Source organism: Bufo bufo, chromosome 4, assembly GCF_905171765.1.
Source record: "Bufo bufo chromosome 4, aBufBuf1.1, whole genome shotgun sequence".
Classification (NCBI taxonomy): domain Eukaryota; kingdom Metazoa; phylum Chordata; class Amphibia; order Anura; family Bufonidae; genus Bufo; species Bufo bufo.
This window is the reverse complement of record NC_053392.1, coordinates 302561128-302573825: the sequence shown is the minus strand read 5'-3', so window position 1 is coordinate 302573825 and position 12698 is coordinate 302561128. Positions and strand designations below refer to the sequence as shown.

At 45.3% G+C, this 12698-nt stretch overlaps 1 protein-coding gene across 1 annotated transcript in view; it reads right to left on the bottom strand.

Annotated features, from left to right (window-relative positions):
• SMIM8 (small integral membrane protein 8) overlaps window positions 1-12163 on the bottom strand; it is a 31661-nt gene extending 19498 nt beyond the window's left edge. The window contains exon 1 of the mRNA XM_040428742.1: window positions 12048-12163. The gene's annotated coding sequence lies outside the window, so the exon portion shown is untranslated. The remainder of the gene's footprint in view (window positions 1-12047) is intronic.
• Between the last annotated feature and the right edge of the window lie 535 nt (window positions 12164-12698).

The window sequence follows — 12698 nt, the reverse complement described above, 5'->3', positions numbered from 1 at the left end:
ATTAACCTGAGATGAGTGAGAGCTTGAAAATATGACTCTTCCCTGGTCACACAAGTAAGATATGACTCTTTTATGTTAATTTGCATATGTATCAAATCGCTTTTTTTACACAATAAAAGCACACAGAGCTATGGGGACTGGGTATTGCGGATGTGCTAGCGGCCATCTAGCAACCCATGTCCTCAGCTCTATACCCAAAATCCTGGTGACAGCTTTCCTTTAATACAGTCACTCCATTTGGACTCAACGAGGGTAACAGTTTTGGCCCATTTTTTGTAAGCCATTGATATTGGATAACCCCCACCTCTTTTTCATATGACCTGCTTGACTCTTGTGGTGATCTCCCTGCCTGGGTCATGGCCCGCATTTTAAACAGTTTGTGTATCTTTTAATCTTGGTGTATATATGATATTGTTTTTAACTGTTTTCATTTATGCATCTTTCCAGCCAACACCACCTAATACCCACAGTATTTTCGGTCCCAATATGCCCGATACGTCAAGATGAAAGACTTTATATACCTTCAATCCTTCAGTTTATGAATAATGAGTGATCATAGGGGGCTTCCCCCCTTTAATTATTCCCCCTTTAGAAAATTTTTATAATTAAATCTCGATCTGCCCATTTGGATTTCTGTGGGCGCCGTTTTCTACGCCACCAGGGGCTATCGATAATGATGATGTTTTTTAGCATATGGTTTTAAGTATGCATAAATGTATATGCATTTGTATATACTCTTATCTGCCCATCTTATGTAGGTTCACAGCATGTCACTTTGCACTTGCACCTTTTATTTCATTTTAACTGTATTTTAATTATTTAGATTTTTCACCAATTGAATGTGGTTTTTCCCACTTATATCTAAAAATTGCGTTTTGTTATAGAATTCTCTTAATGAAATATGGGCATCTTATTACGATTAATTATTTTGCACAAGTATAATTTTTATACCCCATGTGTGTATTTTAGGTATTTATTAATTTACATATAACTGTAATATATATATATATATATATATATATATATATATATACACACACACATACACACACAATAGAATAGAATTTTTGAACTATAATATATATATATATATATATACCCTCACCTAAAGAATTATTAGGAACACCTGGTTCTATTTCTCATTAACGCGATTATCTAGTCAACCAATCACATGGCAGTTGCTTCAATGCATGTAGGGTTGTGGTCCTGGTCAAGACAATCTCCTGAACTCCAAACTGAATGTCAGAATGGGAAAGAAAGGTGATTTAAGCAATTTTGAGCGTGGCATGGTTGTTGGTGCCAGACGGGCCGGTCTAAGTATTTCACAATCTGCTCAGTTACTGGATTTTCACGCACAACCATTTCTAAGGTTTACAAAGAATGGTGTGAAAAGGGAAAAACATCCAGTATGCGGCAGTCCTGTGGGCAAAAATGCCTTGTGGATGCTAGAGGTCAGAGGAGAATGGGCCGACTGATTCAAGCTGATAGAAGAGCAACGTTGACTGAAATAACCACTCGTTACAACTGAGGTATGCAGCAAAGCCTTTGTGAAGCCACAACACGCACAACCTTGAGGTGGATGGGCTACAACAGCAGAAGACCCCACCGGGTACCACTCATCTCCACTACAAATAGGAAAAAGAGGCTACAATTTGCACGAGCTCACCAAAATTGGACTGTTGAAGACTGGAAAGTAAGAATTAGTCTTACCGGTAATGATGTTTCCAGGAGTCCGACATGACAGCACTACATGGAGGTTGTCTCCCCCGCCCACTATTGGGACAGGAAACAGAGATGTTAAAAGCTCCCCCCCCCCCACCCACCATCACCAGTGTTTTATAGATTATCACACAATAATGGGTAACATAGTACAAAAAAAGTAAAAGGAAGATTACTCTAATCATTAGGGAGGGAACTACCAGTGCTGTCATGTCGGACTCCTGGAAACATCATTACCGGTAAGACTAATTCTTACTTTCCAGGACGTCCTCCATGACAGCACTACATGGAGTAGGAATACCAAATTAATCCAATAACTAGGGAGGGACCGCAGCCTGAAGAACTTTACGTCCAAAAGACTGTCAATATTCCCTGACACATTTAATCTGTAATGCTTACAAAAGGTTTGGGGAGCTTGCCCAGGTGGCTGCTCTACATATCTGGTCGATAGAAGCATTCGCATGTTCGGCCCATGAAGCCGAGACTGCTCTCGTTGAATGAGCCCTAATCTCCTGGGGACAGGGAAGCTCCTGGCTCTGATAAGCCTCTTTAATGACTATCTTAATCCATCTAGCTAAGGTTGCTTTAGAAGCTTTCTTGCCTTTATTGCGGCCTGAAAATTGAACAAACAGATTTGAGTCCACTCTAAAAGGTACTGGTAACGTCTAGGTAGAAAAGGAGAGAACGTCTGACGTCTAGAAGATGGAACTCCTTCTCCCTTTCGGTCTTTGGGTCTGTGAAGAAAGTTGGTAGTACTATCTCCTGGTTACGATGAAAGGAAGAAGCTACCTTCGGTATAAAGGACGGGTCTAGCCTTAATATGACTCTGTCTTCACAGATTGTAAGGTACGGTTCACGGATGGTGAGGGCCTGGATCTCCCCTAGCCTACGGGCTGATGTGATAGCCACTAAGAACATCATTTTTAAGGTCAGGTTTCTTAGGCTACTCTCGTGTAGGGGTTCAAAGGGTGATTTTGTTAAGGCATTAAGAACTAGCGACAGATCCCAGGGAGGGACCTGGGACCTTAGTGTTGGCCTAATCCGTTTGGTTGCCTTTAAGAACCTGCTTACCCATCGATTTTCTGACAGGGAGTAGTTTAGAAACCAACTTAAGGCTGCAGTTTGGACCTTAAGGGTACTGGGCCTGAGCCCCATGTTAAACCCTTCCTGGAGGAAATCAAGAATATCTCCCACACTCGGGAGTAGGGGATTCTTCCCTCTCAGCGCCATCCAGGAGCAGAATTTTTTCCAGATTTTATTATAAATCGCCGAGGTCACCTGTTTATGGCCTCTCTAAATAGTGGCTATTACTTCTTCTGAGAACCCCTGTAATCTTAACAAGTCCCTTTCAGAAGCCACGCTGTTAGTTTCAGCCTGTTTATTTCCGGATTCCATATTGGACCCTGATGCAACAGGTCTGGCCTGAGAGGGAGGGGAATCGGTTCTTCTTGACTCAGAGAGGACAGGACCAGGAACCAGGCTTGTTTTGGCCAAAAGGGAGCTATGAAGATCACTTTGGCCGATTCCCTGCTGATCTTCTTTAGGGCTACTGAAATCAGAGGGAAAGGAGGAAACGCATACGCCAGCTTCATGTTCCAGGATTGAGATAGAGCGTCTACGGCCGTGGGGTGATCGGCAGGATTCCGGAGAAGAAGGAGGTTGTTTGAGTATTCTCCCTTGAAGCAAAGAGGTCGATGTCCGGATATTCCCATGAGGCTGTCAACTCTAGAAACACCTGTCTGTTTAAAGTCCACTCGTTTGGATCTATAAAGTGTCTGCTGAGGAAATCTGCTGACTGGTTTTTTGAACCTTGTTGGCTGGCATCTGTAGTTACTACGACGTACGGATTTAGATTCCAGGAGACGCCTTTTGATAGGTTGCTTGATGTCTGCCACCAATCCAGGGATCTTCGAGCATTCTCCTTTATAAGGATCTTCCGGTCTATGGATCGGTGGTCTCCGTCCCAGACTGATAGAATCATCTTCTGCAGGACTCTCGTGTGATGTTGACTCCACGGTACTGTAAATATGCAAGATGTCATCAGGCCCAGAATGCTCATGGCATTTCTGATGGTGCACACTGATTTCCCCTGAAATGCTCTCAATTTCTTGACAAGGTTTTGTTGTTTTTGAGGTGGAAGGAAAGACCTCTGTAGGTTCGAATCTAGTAGTGTTCCCAGGAAGATCTTCTTGGTCTCTGGTACTAGGTCCGATTTTTCCCAATTTATGATCCAGCCGAGATCCTGTAAGAGGGATATTGTTGTCTGTGCTTGTGACGCTAGAACTGGTGCAGAGTCTGCGGTTAGGAGGAGATCGTCTAGATAAGGTACAATCTTTATTCCCTTCAGTCTGAGGAAGGCCACTATCTCTATTATCAATTTTGTGAACACCCGGGGGGCTGTTGATATCCCAAAGGGCAGGCACTGAAACTGATAATGGTTTACTCTGTCTGCTTCCCTTACTGCAAATCTTAGGAATTTTTGATGGTCCGGATGTATTGGTACATGGTAATATGCATCTTTTAAGTCTAAGGTGCACATTACCGCTCCCTGAGAAATGAGGGGTGTTGTTGATCTTATTGATTCCATCTTGAAACGACTGTACTTTATGAAGACGTTTAGAGGTTTTAGGTTGATTATAGTTCTGAAAGAACCATCTGGCTTCTTGACCAGGAATAACCTTGAATAGAAGCCCCTGCCTTCCTGACCCGCAGGGACGCGAGTCACTGCACCTAGATTTTTTAGTTTTGCGACGTCTTTTAAAAGATTTTCCTGTTGTGTACCTCCTCCGTACCCTGTTAGCACAAATTTGTGTTGCGGAATAGATATGAATTCTATCTTGTACCCTTCTTGAATAATTTGGAGCACCCAAGGGTTCTGAGTTACCTGGCTCCATGCTGGGAGAAAGGATCTTAATCTCCCCCCGACTGGTCTGGCGTCATTGTTTGTCCTGGGAAGTGTTGGGGTTAAGCAGAAATCCTCTGCCCCTACCCCCTTTAGGATAGGACCATCTCCCCGACTTCCCCTTATCCTTATACGTTTGGTTTTTTGGCTGGAATTTTTTACGAAAAAACTGTGTCTTCTTAGTTTTAGTCTCAGGAAAACCTATCTTTTTATCTGAGGCCTTTTCCAGAATTTTGTCCAGACTAGGGCCGAACACGTATGATCCTGAGAAGGGGATTGCACATAGCTTATTCTTTGAGGTGAGATCACCAGACCAGTTCTTCAGCCACAAAGCCCTTCTTGCGGTGTTCAGAAGGGCCCCGCCTTTAGCTGCGAACCTGACTGACTCTGCTGAGGTGTCCGCTGTAAAGGCTGTCGCCATCTTTAGGAGCGGGATAGTCTCCAAAATGTCCTCCCTGGGAGTTCCCATTGACAAATGATTCTCCAGCTGAGATAACCACAATAAAAAGGACCTAGCCACTGAAGTAGCTGCCACGTTAGTAGACATTAAGGCCGCAGAAGCTTCCCAAGATTTCCTCAGGAGACCATCGGCTTTGCGGTCCATGGGGTCTTTCAGCTGGGAGGAGTCTTCGAATGGGATCGCTGTTTTTTTAGCTACCCTTGCGACCGGGGCCTCGATTTTGGGGATTTCTTCCCAAATTTTAGTGTCCTCTTTGTCGAAGGATAAACGGCTTTTAAACTCTCTAGGAATAAACAGCCTTTTTTCTACATCCTCCCATTCATCCAGGATCATTTGTTTTAGGCTAGAATTTAAAGGGAACACCTTCCTCTGTCTTGTAATCAGGCAAGCAAACATCTCCTCCTGAATGGATCTCTTAGCTGGTTCGTCTGAGATATCCATAGTCTGTCTAACTGCAGTTAGGAGGGAATCCATATCCTCAGTTGAGAAGCAGTACTTGCGTCTCTCCTCATGGGATGAGGAAGGTAAAGACTCCTCTTCTTCCTCCTCCCCTGAATATTCCACCTCTATGACCTCTGTGTCTGACTCCAAGATCTCCCTAGGTCTTTTAATCCCGGTGGTCTGTTCAGCCACCTTAGGCGTTATTAAGGAGGAAACTGACGCTTTGACCTCTTCTTTAATGATGGCTCTAATGTCCGTTAAAAGGGACGACTGTTCCTCTTTCATCATTTTGTTAATACAATCGGTACAAAGCTTCTTTGTATATGACTCCTGAAGCCTTTTATTGCAAATAGCGCATCTCCTGGGCTTCTTTTTGATGTCCACCTTTAGGGTAGGATCTTTCTCTCCCTAGGAGACATGATGATAGAAAAACAGGCCATAAATCCCTGAGCCTATCACTATCCCATACGCCAGCTTCACCACATGTAGTGCTGGGTTACTCACATGTCCCTGGGCAGGAGGGTCTGGGGACTGCTCTCTCACACCGGACGAGTCCATGACTGAGGGACTGACACCTAGCCCACCAGATTTTTAAATGCCACTGGCACTTACCCCTCCTGACGTGGATGCTCCTCCCACAGATTCTGGATGGACGCGAGGCCGTTCGTTAGGCCTCCAGCGTCCCTCGCCGCTTGGGGATCGTCCGCAGGGCGCCGCCATACTGGATCCGGCGTCGGAGGTCACGCACATGCGCACTCCTCTGCCGGCGCTTAGTCGTCACTTCCGGCTCAGCGCCGAACCCGGAAGTGAGAAGAGAAGCGCTCCGGTTCCCGCGCGATCCCTCCTGGAGGAGAGTCCTGCAGCCGAGAGCCCCGGCGGGGTTGCGGCTACCGTTTTCCAGCCCCTGGTATACCCGCCTCCAGCCGCGAGTCGCGTGACCCACAGGTACTGGAGAGGGCTGGGAGGCTAAGGGACCCCAGCATAGGGGTTTTAGCCCGGCGAAATAGAAAAAGAAAAAGGTTTATGCAGGTCTACAAGAGACCTGTCCATTATTGGGACAGGAAAAAACACACTGGTGATGGTGGGGGGGGGAGCTTTTAACCTCTCTGTTTCCTGTCCCAATAGTGGGCGGGGGAGACAACCTCCATGTAGTGCTGTCATGGAGGACGTCCTGGAAAATTGGTTTCTTGAACATGACAATGAGTTCACTGTACTAAAATGGCCCCCACAGTCACCAGATCTCAACCCAATAGAGCATCTTTGGGATGTGGTGGAACGGGAGCTTCGTGCCCTGGATGTGCATCCCTCAAATCTCCATCAACTGCAAGATGCTATCCTATCAATATGGGCCAACATTTCTAAAGAATGCTATCAGCACCTTGTTGAATCAATGCCACGTAGAATTAAGGCAGTTCTGAAGGCAAAAGGGGGTCCAACACCGTATTAGTATGGTGTTCCTAATAATTCTTTAGGTGAGTGTATATATATATATATATATATATATATATATATATATATATATATATATATCTTTTATCACTATGTATTTAGATAGAAGTAGGGGTTAAGAAGTGTATAAGTAAGGCTCCATTCACACGTCCGCAAAATGGGTCTGCATCCTTTCCGCAATTTTGCGGAATGGGTGCGGACCCATTCATTCTCTATGGGGACGGAATGGATGCGGACAGCACACAGTGTGCGGTCTGCAGCCGCAATTGCGGAGCGTGGCCCCGATTTTGGGTCCGCAGCTCCGCAAAAAGATAGAGCATGTGCTATTCTTGTCCGCAGCTTGCGGACAAGAATAGGCATTTCTATGGGGGTGCCGGGCTGGTGTGTTGCGGACCCGCAACACACCACGGACGTGTGAATGCAGCCTAAGGGTGAGCATCGATATTTATACTGACCCACGGGGGGAGTTTTTGATGCTCTATGATTGACAGACTACGATCTCCCAGTGGATATGGTCATTTTCCATCTACGTATGTGGCCGCCTAATATATTTGAAATGAGGGCAGAATAGCCCTCAGCCAAGATGGCGAGTATGCGACTCCCAGCCACTCCCCTTCCCGCATTCGCGGGTGTGAGGCTGGGAATGGTTTCTCTTCCCCTTTGTGTGGTCTCCCATGTGACTTCCCAGCGCCGGGACGAGTTCAAGTGAAGTCCAGTGAGATGCGGGCGTCCATGTTCCTGGGTGAGGACAGAGCAAATGTTAATCCAGCCAAGAGGCTACAGGTGCGCTGTTCTAATTGTCTAAATAGATTTAATTAATGTGGGTATATAAGGTGTGTTGGTTATAGTGGAGGGATGCGCCCCCAAGAGGAAGCAAAGGCGAAACGCGCGTCCGGGTTGGAGCCCTCCCCTCACTCCTGGTATATACTATTCTGTGCTATGTAAGTGCCACACTTCTTTTGAACCATGGCTTATTTGCTCCTTCCTGCCATTTAAGTATGTATGGATGTTATACTAAGATTATGGATATCTAAGTATCCTCTTCTGGGAGACTCTGATAGAGGTTTACCTTCATAGCAATATATGACAAGAGGGGGTGTTTTGTGCTCTATACAGCGCATCCATATGCGGGGGGCACTAAGGGGACATAACTACCATGTGAGGGCACTGTACAGTGTTAGGACAGTAAGGGGACATAACTACCGCGTGGAGGCACTGTACAGTGTTAGGACAGTAAGGGGACATAACTACTGTGTGGGGGACTGTACAGTGATAGCACTGTAAGGGGACATAACTACTGTGTGGGGGCACTGTACAGTGTTAGCACTGTAAGGGGACATAACTACTGTGTGGGGGCACTGTACAGTGTTAGGACAGTAAGGGGACATAACTACTGTGTGGAGGCACTGTACAGTGTTAGCACTGTAAGAGGACATAACTACCGTGTGGGGGCACTGTACAGTGTTAGGACAGTAAGGGGACATAACTACTGTGTGTGGAGGCACTGTACAGTATTAGCACTGTAAGAGGACATAACTACTGTGTGGGGGCAGGTCCTGCCCCAACACACACTTCTCTGCCCAAACCCCTGAAGACGCCAAGTGCTTGGCGAAACATGTCGGGGGGCAGATAGTGTTTTTTTAGCCAGTTTATGCGTAGCCAGGAAAGTGATCTGATAGGAATACAAGGAGAAATAGTGTACCATTATGAGGGCGATTGCTATTGAAAAGAGCGCACTGTGCAAATAACAGAGCGCTACACTTAGTACATGGCACCGTAATAAAAGGCAGCAGAGACTTTACAGCTAACGGTCATAAGCGCCTTCTAGTGGAATCACTCAGCAATCAGGTCTACTGGTACCATTGATACATATTGAGCATGCAGAGCTGATTATTTTAATAGTTGTGTTCGAAACATTTTAAGGACAAGTATTAAATGTTAAATTTTAGACTTAGTAACACGTGTTAATCAGGGACATCTATGGTCCTAGTGACCAACTGTAAAAAAAAAAAAAAAAGGACAGTAAGGGGACATAACTACCGTGTGGAGGCACTGTACAGTGTTAGCACTGTAAGAGGACATAACTACCGTGTGGAGGCACTGTACAGTGTTAGCACTGTAAGAGGACATAACTACCGTGTGGAGGCACTGTACAGTGTTAGGACAGTAAGGGGACATAACTACTGTGTGGAGGCACTGTACAGTGTTAGGACTGTAAGGTGACATAACGACTGTGTGGAGGCACTGTATAGTGTTAGGACTGTAAGACGAAATAACTTCTGTGTGGAGGCACTGTACAGTGTTAGCACTGTAAGGGGACATAACTACTGTGTGGGGGCACTCTACAGTGTTAGGACAGTAAGGGGACATAACTACTGTGTGGGGGCACTGTACAGTGTTAGAACTGTAAGGGGACATAACTACCATGTGGGGGCACTGTACAGTGCTAGCACTGTAAGGGGACATAACTTCTGTGTGGGGGCACTGTACAGTGTTAGGACTGTAAGGGGACATAACTACTGTGTGGAGGCACGGTAAGTATACAGTGTTAGCACTGTAAGGGGACATAACTATTGTGTGGGGGCACTGTACAGTGTTAGGACTGTAAGGGCTCTTTCACACCTGCGTTATTGTCTTCCGGCATAGAGTTCCGTCGTCGGGGCTCTATGCCGGAAGAATCCTGATCAGGATTATCCCCATGCATTCTGAATGGAGAGAAATCCGTTCAGGATGCATCAGGATGTCTTCAGTTCCGGAACGGAAAGTTTTTTGGCCGGAGAAAATACTGCAGCATGCTGCGCTTTTTGCTCCGGTCAAAAATCCTGAACACTTGCCGCAAGGCCGGATCCGGAATTAATGCCCATTCAAAGGCATTAATCCGGATCCGGCCTTAAGCTAAACATCGTTTTGGCGCATTACCGGATCCGACGTTTAGCTTTTTCTGAATGGCTACCATGGCTCCCAGGACGCTAAAGTCCTGGTTGCCATGGTAAAGTGTAGTGGGGAGCGGGGGAGCAGTATACTTACCGTCCGTGCGGCTCCCGGGGCGCTTCAGAGTGACATCAGGGCGCCCCACGCGCATGGATGACGTGATCGCATGGATCACGTCATCCATGCGCATGGGGCGCCCTGACGTCATTCTGGAGCGCACCGGGAGCCGCACGGACGGTAAGTATACTGCTCCCCCGCTCCCCACTACTACTACGGCAACCAGGACTTTAATAGCGTCCTGGCTGCCATAGTAACACTGTTTTTATTACAATTATTGGTGCCCTGTACATGTAGAGGCACTTGTTTGCATGTGTTTACATTTAGTCGGAGACTATTGATTGCCTGCTCTTGACATGTACATTTTTGATTTGCTAACAGTTATTTTCTAATTATAAAATTTAGCTTTTATTAGTCATTAAATTAATATATAAAGTGAGCACTTATATCTAACCTACTGATTAAAACTCTCTACTGCAGACCCTTTGTGTGCAACATTGTAATGGGCTTGCTTCTAGTGCAGGCTAGTATAACAGTATCAACGTGTTATAGACTTTTTGTCTTCTCTGCTGAGTGCCTATGTGTACACCTTCTAAGCTTGCTGTAATAACACTATTGATTTTATACTGCCTGCTGGCTTGGCATTGTCTGTGATTGCTGACACATCTCTTTTTCATGTAGCTTAACTTAGTGACTATAGTGTTAGCTGTTTGAATGCTAAACTGACTGGCAGTTAAATTCTTCAGTTTGCCTATTTAGTAACTGGGCTAGTTTCTCATAGCGGCACAGAACCTTGGCTCGGTTACTGTAATTACAGTAACCGAGCCAAGGTTCTGTGCCGCTATGAGAAACTAGCCCAGTTACTAAATAGGCAAACTGAAGAATTTAGCTGCCAGTCAGTTTAGCATTCAAACAGCTAACACTATAGTCACTAAGTTAAGCTACATGAAAAAGAGATGTGTCAGCAATCACAGACAATGCCAAGCCAGCAGGCAGTATAAAATCAATAGTGTTATTACAGCAAGCTTAGAAGGTGTACACATAGGCACTCAGCAGAGAAGACAAAAAGTCTATAACACGTTGATACTGTTATACTAGCCTGCACTAGAAGCAAGCCCATTACAATGTTGCACACAAAGGTCTGCAGTAGAGAGTTTTAATCAGTAGGTTAGATATAAGTGCTCACTTTATATATTAATTTAATGACTAATAAAAGCTAAATTTTATAATTAGAAAATAACTGTTAGCAAATCAAAAATGTACATGTCAAGAGCAGGCAATCAATAGTCTCCGACTAAATGTAAATACATGCATAGTAACACTGAACGCATTTTGAAGACGGATCCGTCTTCAAATGCTTTAAGTTCACTTGCGTTGTTACGGATCCGGCGGGCACCTCCGGCAGATGGAGTACACAACGGATCCGGACAACGCAAGTGTGAAAGAGGCTTAAGGGGACATAACTACTGGGTGGAGGCACTGTACAGTGTTAGGACTGTAAGGGGACATAACTACCGTGTGGAGGCACTGTACAGTGTTAGCACTGTAAGGGGACATAACTACTGTGTGGGGGCACTGTACAGTGTTAGCACAGTAAGGGGATATAACTACTGTGTGGGGGCACTGTACAGTGTTAGGACAGAAAGGGGACATAACTACGCAGTGGGGGCACTGTACAGTGTTAGGACAGTAAGGGGACATAACTACCACTTGGGGGCAGAGTTAGAGACCTGGCTAAGTGTAAAATGAAATTGCTGGGGCGCCAGGTTTGTTGGGGCTGTGCCCTACTTGTTTCCTACATGTCTACATAGTGAAGTCACATGACCATGACAACCGCCCTACTATATAAATCACCATGGGAAATATGTCAGAGCAGATGTCCGCACGTCACCGCAATCCGTTCTTGACTGCATTTCACAGACAAAAATAACCTTGTGTGAACGAGTCCTATGTACTATTCTACTGAACAGGTCATTTAGCACAAGCTATGAGCACCACAATAGTATCTAAGTGGAAGGAGCTCCATTACTCTCACGATATATCTACGTCTATATAATAGATACATCAGACGAGTCAGCGATAGCCTACCCTGATAAAGTGCAAGCTGAAAGACACTGCAGGGCAGTAAAATTACCGTACGCGAACCATTGCAAGAGTGTAGGGGCTCCCGGGAGATCACGCTGTCACGTGACTACACTAGCCACTGCTGTAACGCCGGAAGTCAGGGAACTAGAGCAAACGTCGCTCTGATAACGCATGCGTATAGTGGCTGGAGTATGAACGGCAGCTTACGCATGGATTTGGGCATCTGATGCAGAGAAATCATCAGATACTTGTAGGTGACAATTCTTATAAAGATTTTTTTATTTTTTTTTATTTTTTTTATAGGTAAGCTTACCCAGACAATCGGTCTGAATTATGAAACAGGGTAAGCACTTGTTCAGTGACCTCCTTATACTGTACAGTGCCCCCCCTCTCACAAGTCCTTCACATGGGAGGCGCTGGAAGCCCATATGGTAGGTGGTGGTCGGCTCAAATAACAGAACCATGGTAATGGTAAAACGCAACATGTTTTAATAGGCCCAAAATGCGCGAGTCCACACAAAACAGCCATTGTCTGCTATACCTGTTCTTGCACGCTAGCCACTTATTACTAAAGGAAATAAAATTTCAACAATGTATTAGTGTTGAGCAAATCAAAGCATCCGAAGTGGAATTCAATCCAAAGTTTAGGAAAAA